The sequence below is a fragment of the Equus asinus genome, chromosome 26 (genome assembly GCF_041296235.1).
Source record: "Equus asinus isolate D_3611 breed Donkey chromosome 26, EquAss-T2T_v2, whole genome shotgun sequence".
In the NCBI taxonomy this organism is placed as follows: Eukaryota; Metazoa; Chordata; class Mammalia; order Perissodactyla; family Equidae; genus Equus; species Equus asinus.
In genome coordinates this window covers 31,997,368-32,007,779 of record NC_091815.1, presented here as the reverse complement: position 1 = coordinate 32,007,779, position 10,412 = coordinate 31,997,368, and positions in this window count along the sequence as shown.

The following is a 10,412-nucleotide window of genomic DNA, read 5'->3' as shown; positions in this document are numbered from 1 at the left end:
GGCTCCTCGGGGGCACGTGGGGCTGCCTCGCTCCTGCCCTCGCACCCGACATCGTGGGAGCCCGCAGCTCCGAGCGGCGCCCCCCGAGGGACCCCAAGATCGGCTCGGCTGCGTTCTAACGCGACCCCCCAGGAACAATGGCCAGACCCCCGAGGCCTCCCAGCCCTGCAGGGTGGTCTCCTAGGCGACGGTCCCCGACCCCCTTCCGCTGCCCGGGCTCCGCCTTCACACGGTCCCGCCATCAACCGCCTTCCTCCCAAAATGGCCACCAACCGCCTCCTTTCCCGCCCACCGCGGGTCACCTGACCGCGCCTGGCCCCGCCCCCGTCCGCGCGGCCCCGCCCCCTCGCAGCTTCTGAGTCTGCGCGGCCGGCCGGCACGCGGCGGGAGCCTGGGGCCGCGCGAGGCGCGCTCGCGAGGCGGCTCTGGGCGGCGCGGGGGGGGGGGGGGGGGGGGGAGGGGGCCACGCACGCACGCGCGCGCTCGCGCCGGCGGGGGAGCGGGGCCGGGCTGCGCGTGCGCGTGCGCGCCGGGGGCGGGGCGGGGCGGGGGGCCAGCAGCGGCGGCGGCTGCGGCGGCGGCGGGGAGGCCCGCGAGGCGCGAGGCGTGAGGCCGGGCGCGCGAGCCCCCGGGGGCGGGTAAAACCCGGTTGCTGCTGCTCTTGCCCCCTTCCCTCCCTCCCTGCCCCCCACTTTCCCGCCCCTTCCTCCTCTGTCCGCCTTTTCAACCCGCCTCCGCTTCATCTTCCTTCTTGGGGGAGGGGGGCGCCTCTGCCTTTCGGGGGGCGCAGCAGGCGCAGCGGGCGCCCCTCGCCCCGCGTTGCGCACGCACCTCTGCACCCCAACAGCCCCGGGCCCGCTGCACCCCCGCAGCCCCTTCCCCCCTTGGAGAAGGCGCCCCTGGGGGCCCCTGGCCCGCTGCACCCCCTTTTCCTTCCTCCCCCACCCCCCCAGGCCCCAACTGCCCCCTGGCAGCTCCCCAGCTCGCGCGCGGCCCTACCCGACTCGGCGGCGTCTGCATCCCGGCCTTGCATCTGCTCCGCATCCCCTTTCCTCCTGAATCGTCGCCCCTTCGAGGACCCAGCCTGGTTTCTTTTTAGGATCTTCCAGCAAAGACGCATCCCTCCGATCGTCCTGGATGGTGCCCCTTCCCGTCTTTTTAGACCCTTCCTCTAGCAAGAAAATTCACTTTTCTTTCTCGCATCTGTCCTCCCTTCGAGATCCCTTTCCAGCAAACATCCTTTCTTCCCTCCCAGCGTCCCCCTTTTTGGAAGATCTTTGTCCTTATCCCGAACCAACTCGGTCCTCCCAGTTTCTCTCTCGTCTGATAACTTATTTTTTTTGGACTCTGTTCGCCAGCTTTCCAATAAGAATCGCTTTTCATCACTAGTTCCGCCTCCCTGCAAAACCCTCTAGGTTTCTTCCCAGGGGGTCGAGAAAAATAAGGAAAGAAAGAAAAAAGAACTTTCCCGTAACAGCAAAACCCTTTTTTTTTTTCCCCCCCGCCTGGATCTCCCCGGTGTAGTATTGCTTTCTTCCTTCCAAAAATTGCCCGTTTCCCCCAGTTTTTCATGCCTGTGTCCTTGCGTCTTTGGGGTCCCACGTTCTGATCGCCCCTTCCTTTCCCCCACCTGCTTTCAGGGCAGAAGAAGTTGGATGAGTGTCCTGAATGTCCCACCCAGCGTACCAGGAGGGAAGATCCCGTGGTCTGACCGTCAGCTGAACCCCCCTCCCTGTGGGGCCTCAACGGCGGCCTGGTCCCTGGAGATTCGCTCACTTGCTCTTCTGCAGGTGGGTGGCCTCCCTTTGCACTTATCCAAAGGCACCTGCTGGGTCAGGTGGATTCCTTTCTTTCTCAGAAGGGTTTCTAATGGATCCGAGAGTCTTTGTACCAATGGTAAGACCGTCCAGGTTGCTGCTTTGGGAAATCAGATAAGGAAAAAGGTTTTTTTTTTTTTTTTTTATCATGCATGTTGATCTCTCTGGAGGAATGCAGGCGTTCATTAGATGGGTGAATGTTTCACTGTTTGTCACCAAAAAAACGGTTTTTCCTCTGTAGCTCAGGGTAATGACTTAGATACCTACAGGTAACGGCCAGAGTGTGTTGAACCCAAGATCATGTGCTCCATGTAAGTGACAACAAGAGCCGGTTGAAATAGCCGACTGGAAATGCCAGGCCACTGTTGCCAGAAGTTACCTTTTTTTTGAGAAGAGATCAGAATGCTGTCTTTATGTGAAACCTTTTGATTTTTAAATGCTGACAACGAATGGAATAAGTGTTTAAAGGTGGTGTGGGGCCCTGATAAAACATGTCTGCTGGCCTCCAGTTTGGAATTTTGGGTTTGGGGTTTCTTAACCTGCTTGGGCCCATGCATCTATGCAGGACTTTGTTTTTTTTCTTTAAAGCAGCAGTTCTGAAACTATTTGATCTTAGGTCTCCTTGATCCTAAGATCGTTAAGGTGATCTTAGTATATAATAAAATAAATAATAAATCATTAATCATTGAAAATGATTGAAGACCCCAGAGAGTTTTGGGGCATGGGAACGATATTTACTGATGTTTGCTGTATTAGCTATTTGAATTAATAAACTTTAAACATATTCATTAACTCTTTTAAAAATAGCAATAATAAAACCGTTATCTATGAACATAATTGACATTTTTTAATTAAAACAAAACACTTAATGAGACTAGGGGCACTGTTTTACATGTTTTAGAGTCGTCTGGATTCTCATATCTGTTTGTATTCAGCCTCTTGAGAGATGTCCTGTTGCTTCTGGAAAGTTTCGCTGAGAACAAAAAAGGCAGCTCACATCTGAATATTGTTATGAAAATAGTTTTGACCTCACAGACTCCCTGAAAGACTCTTGAGGACTCCAGGGGTCCCCCCCATCCATTTCACTATGAAAACTGCTATTTGAGATTTTAATGCTTATTTGCATTTTCTGCTCAGATCAGCTTTTAGCATGAGAAGCTTTGATGTCTCTTTCTCCTTTAGTTAATTCTACGTACGAAATTTTCTAGGAAAGTACAGAAAGTATAGTCTCCTCATGCCTCCGTGTCTTTCTCTTTCCCAATATGAGCTTATTTATTTTAAGGAGTTGTTTTGCTGTTACTTTTTTTTTGGTGAGGAAGATTGGCGCTGAGCTAACATCTGTTGCCAATCTTCCTCTTTTTTTCCTTCTCCCCAAAGCGCCCCGGTGCATAGTTGTGTATTTTTAGTAGTGGGTCCTTCTAGTTGTGGCATGTGGGATGCCGCCACAGCATGGCCTGATGAGTGGTGGAGTGTCTGCACCCAGGATCTGAACCAGCGAAACCCTGGGCCACTGAAGTGGAGTGCACGAACTTAACCACTCGGCCACGGGGTTCCCCCCCCCCCAATATAAGCTTTAAATCTGCTCTTATTAAAAGAGCATGACTCAGATCACTGGAAATGAGTTAACCTTCTGGTTAAAATGATATTGATTACATGGCTAGAGGAGCGAGGCCTCTTTGATTGTTCGGTTTAAGAATGTAGGTGCAGCGTGCAGGGCAGGACTGTTGGTCTCACGTGTGGGGTCACAGTTCAGTTTAGTGGTTAAGTGTGAGGGCTTCAGCGTCAGACTCCCAGGGTTAAATCCGAACCCTGATTTGGGAGAAGTTACTTAACTTCTCTGGACTTTATTTATCTGATTTGTAAAGTCAGGTTAATAATGTATTAATAACACAGTGTCGCAAAGGAGTGTTGTGGGAATTAAGTGAGATGATATAGGATTGCAATGCCTGGTATAGGATAAAGCCTCAGTAAATGTTTGCTTCTGTTGTTATTATTAGCTGGCCCTGGTGGTCTAGTGGTTAAGATTTGGCGCTCTCACTACCAGGGCCCAAGTTCATTTCCCGGTCAAGGACCCATGCCACCATCTGCCTGTCAGTTGTCATACTCTGGTGGCTGCGTGTTGCTGTGACGCTGAAAGCTATGCCACCGAGATTTCAAATACCACCAGGGCCCCCCATGCTGCACAGGTTTCAGCAGAGCTTCCAGACTAGACAGAAAGACAGATTAGGAAGAAGGACCTGGCCACCCACTTCCGAAAAAAGTTGGCCATGAAAACCCTGTGAATAGAATTGAGTCTTGTCTGATGGAGGCCGGAAGGGGAGAGGATGGTGCAGAAAGACCGGGCAGGGCTCTGCTCTGCTGTCCACAGGGTCACTAGGAGTCGGAATCCATTGGACGGCACTAACAACAGATTATTATTCTAATGATGATTATTACAGGGGTCGGGCAGGAAGAGAAGTGAGGACGACGGTGGGCATTGGAGGCCACAGCCCGATCCAGAGATGGCATTTGTCCCTCACTCTATCCTACTGTTAACTATCTGCGAATATCAAATCTAATAATTTTCAAGAGAAGTCCATATATTTAGTTGAAATCTCCTCGTTTGGTCAATTGTTGGTAACTAAGCCGGTATTTCAAGACACGGTGTAGGTCAAACACGCTAAATAAAACATCTTTGTGGAATAGGTAGACGTTCAGATTGTTCCCTCTTTTCCCTCCAAAAAACGCCAAGATAAATATTCTTTACCCAATTGTGGACTTCCTGCCGCAGTTCAGAACCATCTGGTAGTCTGGTTTCCTGAGAGGTTGCAGCATTTCATGGGGGAGTCCCTTTGTCCTCCTCCCCCCCACCAGGCATGGAATGATGGGCCTTTTTTAAAAGAAAAGACTTAAAATTGCTTTGGATCCCCAGTGTTGACTTATATTGTTTTTTAAGCTGTTAAGGCTTAAATGATGATAACACAAGACGGCTCTTGCTAAAGCGCATGGCTTCCGCACCACTGTAAAGCCACAATCAGCTTGCAATCAACTTGCAAATACGCAGCCACCAAACCAATGCGATTCAAATGACAAACATTAGTTTAATGAGGGGGATGCTGTTTTGCTGAAGCTTAACTGCTTCTTTGAAGCAAATACTTTGCAGGCTGCCCCACCTGGCCCTTCTGGGTTTAGCAGGCCCTGGGAGATCTCAGCTCCCCCGTCCCTCTTAGTTTGAACAGCAGCGAAACCTCCGTCGGTCCCACAGTGTCTGTTGGCCTTTAGTTGAGCCCAAAGGCATCATTATGAGCTAAATCCACCAATATCCTCTTCTCATTGGCGTGGGGCCATTAAAGTAGGTTTTTTTCGGCGTTAGTGCGATTGTAAACGTATCCTGGACGTGGAAAGCAAATGGTGGTACCCCGTTACAGGCGGTAATCTGATAATCCAGATAGACTGATTTTCTTCTTGGAGGTTCTTCTCCAAACGAAAACACAAAATCGTTAAACCCTTGGGAAGAATATTTGGACTCTTGGGAATGTCTGCAGAGATTCCAGGGGACCACAAACCCTGCCTCACAGGGACTAGCAGGGAACTCTGTACGTAGAAGCTGCGAACACTTGTGGAATTGAAGTTGTCTGTTGACGCAATAGGAGCAAGTTTAATGTTGGCCCGGGGAGGGGGGTGTGTTGCTTTACTATCTGGAAAAGGATGTCGATATCAAAGCACGGCCTCTGGACTTCTGGCTTGCCTGCACGAGGTCCTGACTAGACCCGAGTCTTCTGTGGACGATGAGGGGACGTTGGAAAGCAGGTGATACTGTCTCCCGCCCCCACCCAGCACCTGTGGTGTTTTGTGGTTCAATGGGCACCCTGCTGTCTACACAGTTTTTCAGGAGTCAGTATCGTGTCGTAGGTAAGAACACAAGCTCTAAAGTCCAAATGTCCAGGTTTAAGATCTGGCTCGACTGCTTGTAAGTGTGTGACTTAAGATCCATGACCTCGCCGCTCAGAGTCCCTTTCCGTCTCTGCAGAACGGAAGTGCTAATAGAACCGAGCTCTGGGGCCTTGTGGGGAGTGCGTGAACCAAAGCATATGAAACCTGACAAGGGGGCTGTGCTTCCAGTTTTACTTTGTAAAATACCGCTTTATGTTTCTTTTAAGGAATGCCTCATTTTTTTGTCTCTAGCTTGCTTTTGTTCTCGAGAGATGAAGGAGATGGAGTCCTTCCCCCTTGGGGTCCTGAGTGACAGCAGTTCCAGCAGCACAGCAGAAGGAACTTTGGAACTGGCAGAGAAATTCATTGTGCCTCGGAATATAAACTCATATAGTCCACACTCCTTTCTCTGCCATTTAGAATCCCAGAAAGGTCTGAGAATGCCCAGGGGTCTCAAACCTCTTTTGGTGGCCAAACCTGAACTTACAGGTTGCTCCTTGCTGTCTTCATTTATTCCATTTATTCCACATTCCATTTAGGGTGTCGGCACAGGAATGATTTGGTTACAGGTGCTGCCCTGTACCCCCCTGGGAGTTACTTAAAATATGTTGTCTAAATCCCCCAGATTCTGAATTCTGAAACTCACTTGGGTCCCAGAGTTCTGACTCAGGATTGTGGAGCTGTAGTCAACTTTAGTCTGAGCTCCCGAAGTAGGCCACACACACACACACAGGTAGCATCGTAATGTGACAATCAGACATGGGGGGGCAGCTGTTCTCTTACAGCTCCACATGAAAAATTTAAAAATGGTAGAAACCAACGGCCTAGGAATCCAGGCCCAAACTCTAGTTATTCTAGAATCCGCTAGATATGTTATCAATGAGTGATCAAGCATTTATTAAATGTCTAGGTGTGGACAGAATTGTTCAGAATAGCCAAAAATGGAAACAACCCAAATGCCCATCAACAGACAAATGGATGTAGAAAATGTGGTCTATGCAGACAGTGGAATGGTATTCATCCACAAAAAGGAATGAAGTGATGGGGATATGCCTGAAAACACTCTACTTAGTGAAAAAAGCCAGACGTTTAGAAGGCCGCGTGTTGTTTGATTCCTTTTGTATGAGACGGATGGCCCTCTGAGTGGGCCCCACTTTATTTGTTTACACACTTCGTAATTATAACGGGGTGACTCTGGAAGTCACGTTCTCCCTGCCACCCCGGGGTTTGTGTTGGCTGCCCACCGTGGGTTGTAATTGTTCATTTGGGTAGTGACTTTTCCAGGCTATTTTTGTAAAGATTGTATTCTTCGTCATGTGTGGTGAGTGGAATCTCTGTTCCGTGAGTTTGGTGGTCAGCCTGTGATGTACAGAGATGTCCTTACACACCTGGAGCAGGAAAAAGAAAAACCCCAGTGTTTGTAGGTGGGCTGCATGTGAGCGTTGGGACTCACCTTCAGCAGCAGTGGGCAGTTCACAGCTCTGCCGTGACCTTTGCTCAGCCTCCCCCACGCTCTAAGCTCTCCTGAGGGTGTGCCTGTCTTAGGCACACGGTTTTCTAGATTCCCCGGAATGTGTGCAAGGTTTTTTTTAATGAACTAAAGTCCACAGTTTACGTTAGGGTCATTCACTCTTTGTGTTATGTGGGTCTGTGGGTTTTGAGTAATGCGTAGTGTCATGTGTCTACCTTTACCGGACTATACAGAATAGTTTCACTCCCCTAAAACTCCCTTCTGTGTCTCACCCATCATCCCTCCTCCGTACCCTCGGAACCCTGGCAACCACAGACTTTCTTATTGTCTCTGTAGTTTTGCCTTTTCCAGAATGTTGTGTGGTTGGACTCACGCAGCATGCAGCCTTTTCAGACTGGCTTCTTTCCCTCAGCAATATGCATTTAAGGATTTGCCATGTCTTTTGATGGCTTGATAGCTTCCTGCTTTTTTTTTTTTTTGAGGAAGATTAGTCCTGAGCTAACATCCACCACCAATCTTCCTCTTTTTGCTGAGGAAGATTGGCCCTGAGCTAACATCTGTGCCCCTCTTCCCCTCTCTTGTATGTGGGATTCCACCACAGCATGGCTTGACGAGTGGTGTGTAGGTCTGTGCCTGGGACCCAAACCAGCGAACCTTGGGCTGCTGAAGCAGAGCACACGAACTTAACCACTATGCCACCGGGCCAGCCCCAATAGCTCCTTGCTTTTTATTGCTGAGTAATATCCCATTGTATGGATGTGCTACAGCTTGTGTATCCATTCCTCTGTTGAGGGACATCTTGTTTGCTTCCAGTTTGGGGCAGTTATGAATAAATGTGCTGTAAAAGTTCGTATGCAGCTTTTGTGTGGGTGTAAGTTTTCAGCTCCCTGGGGTGGACACCCAGGAGTGCAGTGGCTGGGTCGTATGGTAAGACCATGTTTAGCTTTGTAAGAAACTGACGTTGTGGATGATTTTCAAAGCCCTTGCTCTCCAAGCATCTCACCCTCCAGCCTTTCCTCCCAGGCTTTTGGTGGCATGTCTGCCGTTGGCCCCAACTAATACCCTTTGCCCCAGACTGTAGCAACTGTTCCATTGTCTTTAATGTTTTCAACAAGTGCCCTCCCCATAGCGGCTCTCTGCCCTCAGAGAGCTCCAAGTTAGGCAAAGTCAGGTGGAGCGCTTCATGTTGGACCTTCAGGAGCCATCCTGCAGGTCAAGACGACAGCCTCAGTTCTTTGAGAACAAGGTGCTCTCTGCTCGCTCCAGGGCCGGGAGCCCACAGCAGAGGGAGCAGGGGCACCGTCTCCAAGGCGGCCGCTGTGCTGGGGGAGGGGGACGGGCAGGGCTCTCCTGCTGGGTCTCCTTTTTCTTGATAAAGTTTCGCTTGGTTGCTGTAAACCTTTGACTATTTTCCAGAGTTCTAATAAAGTTGATTTTTTCAGTGTTTCTGTGATGGCATGGGTGGGAAGTTTTAAAATTACTAATTCAGTCTTTTAATCTGTACAGACAGTCTATTTCCTCTTGAGTCAGTTTTGGTGACTTGTATCTTCCTAGGAATTTGTCCATTTTTATCTAAGTTACCCAATTTGTTGGCATGCAATTGTTTATAGTATTCCTTTATAATCCTTTTATCTTTTGTAAGATCGTTAGTGATGTCCCCTCTTTAATTTCTAATTTTAGTAATTTGAGTCTTTCTCTCTCTCTCTCTTTTTTGGGGGGATAAATTCTGCTAGTTTAGATGTTACATAGTTTATTCCTCTTCTCTTGGTAGTTACGCTTAGCGCATTTAAAGCATCAAGTTAATCATCATCTCTTTCTTTTTTCCCAATGATTTAAAACCTATAGTAGTCTCCAAGCCGAGATCTGTGGGGTAAACTCTTAGGTCTGGAAAAGCCTGTTGTGTCTGTAAAGATCCTGTGTTGAGTTCCTTGCCGAGTCCTGCCCTCCCTCAGGCTGCAGATGGTGTCCTTCTGGTCTTCTAGCTGTTTCTGTGGGGAAGTTTGCCCTCAGGCGAGCCGGCATCCCTTCGAAGACCACCTCCCTCGTCTTTCTTGTGGCTTTTAGGATTTTCTCTTTGTCTCTAGTGTTCTGGAGTTCTCCTGGGTGTGGAGGAGTGAATTCCTTCTCATTTATCCGGCTCTGCCCTGCAACGCTGGGTCATTGTTAACCGCACGCCTTCAGCAGTCGCATCTTTAAGTCTGGATTCAAGTGTTAATGATTCTGGAAAGTCTTCCACCATTATCTGGGTAAGTTCCCGTCCCTCCTGCATTCTCCCCTCTTTCCTGTTGGGACCCCTGTTCGACATACGTTAGACTTCTGCCTTTGCTTCTCCATGCGTATTTTCTCAACTGCTCCTTCATATTTTCTGTTTCTTTATCTCTCTGAGCTGAGTTCTGGGGGGATTTCCTCCGACTGCGCTGCCAGTTTGTTATTTCTCTGTGCTGTTTAACCGTTCCGGTAAGTTTTTAATTTAAATGTCTTCCATTTCTAGAAGTTCTATTTGTCTTTTTTTTAAAAAAAAAAAAGATTGGCACCTAAGCTAACAACTGTTGCCAGTCTTTTCTTTTTTCTTTTCTTCTGCTTTTTCTCCCCAAATCCCCCTGTACGTAGTTATATATTTTAGTTGTAGGTCCTTCTAGCTGTGGCATATGGGATGCAGCCTCAAGGTGGCCTGATGAGTGGTGCCATGTCCGCGCCCAGGATCCGAACCGGCAAAACCCTGGGCCACCGAAGCAGAGCACGAGACTTTAACCACTCGGCCGTGGGGCCGGCCACTTGTCTCTTTTTAAAAATGTTTGTTCTTGTCCCAGAGTGACCTTTTCTTTTCTTATACTAGGTTTTGTTGTCTCTCACTGTCCTGTTGTTTTTTCCAGTTTGTGGGATGCTTTTCTAGGCTTGTGTGCAGTTTTTCTTTCCGTTCACGTGGGTTTTCTGTGGATGGCACAGCTCTTCCAGGGTCCCAGGTCTCCATTTCCTGTGAGCTCGAGGCCCTGTGTCCTTTTCCTGTGTGTCTGTTATGACCCCAGGTCCCAGCCTCCAGGTTAATGCTCTTTAATAGGAATGTAATATGAACCATATATATAATTTAAAACTTCTTGGTAGCCACGTTAAAAGAGAGAGTCAGATGAAATTCGTTTTAATAATATTTATATATTAATAATGTTCTATTTACCCTGCTGTATCCAAAATATTATCATTTCAACATGTAATCA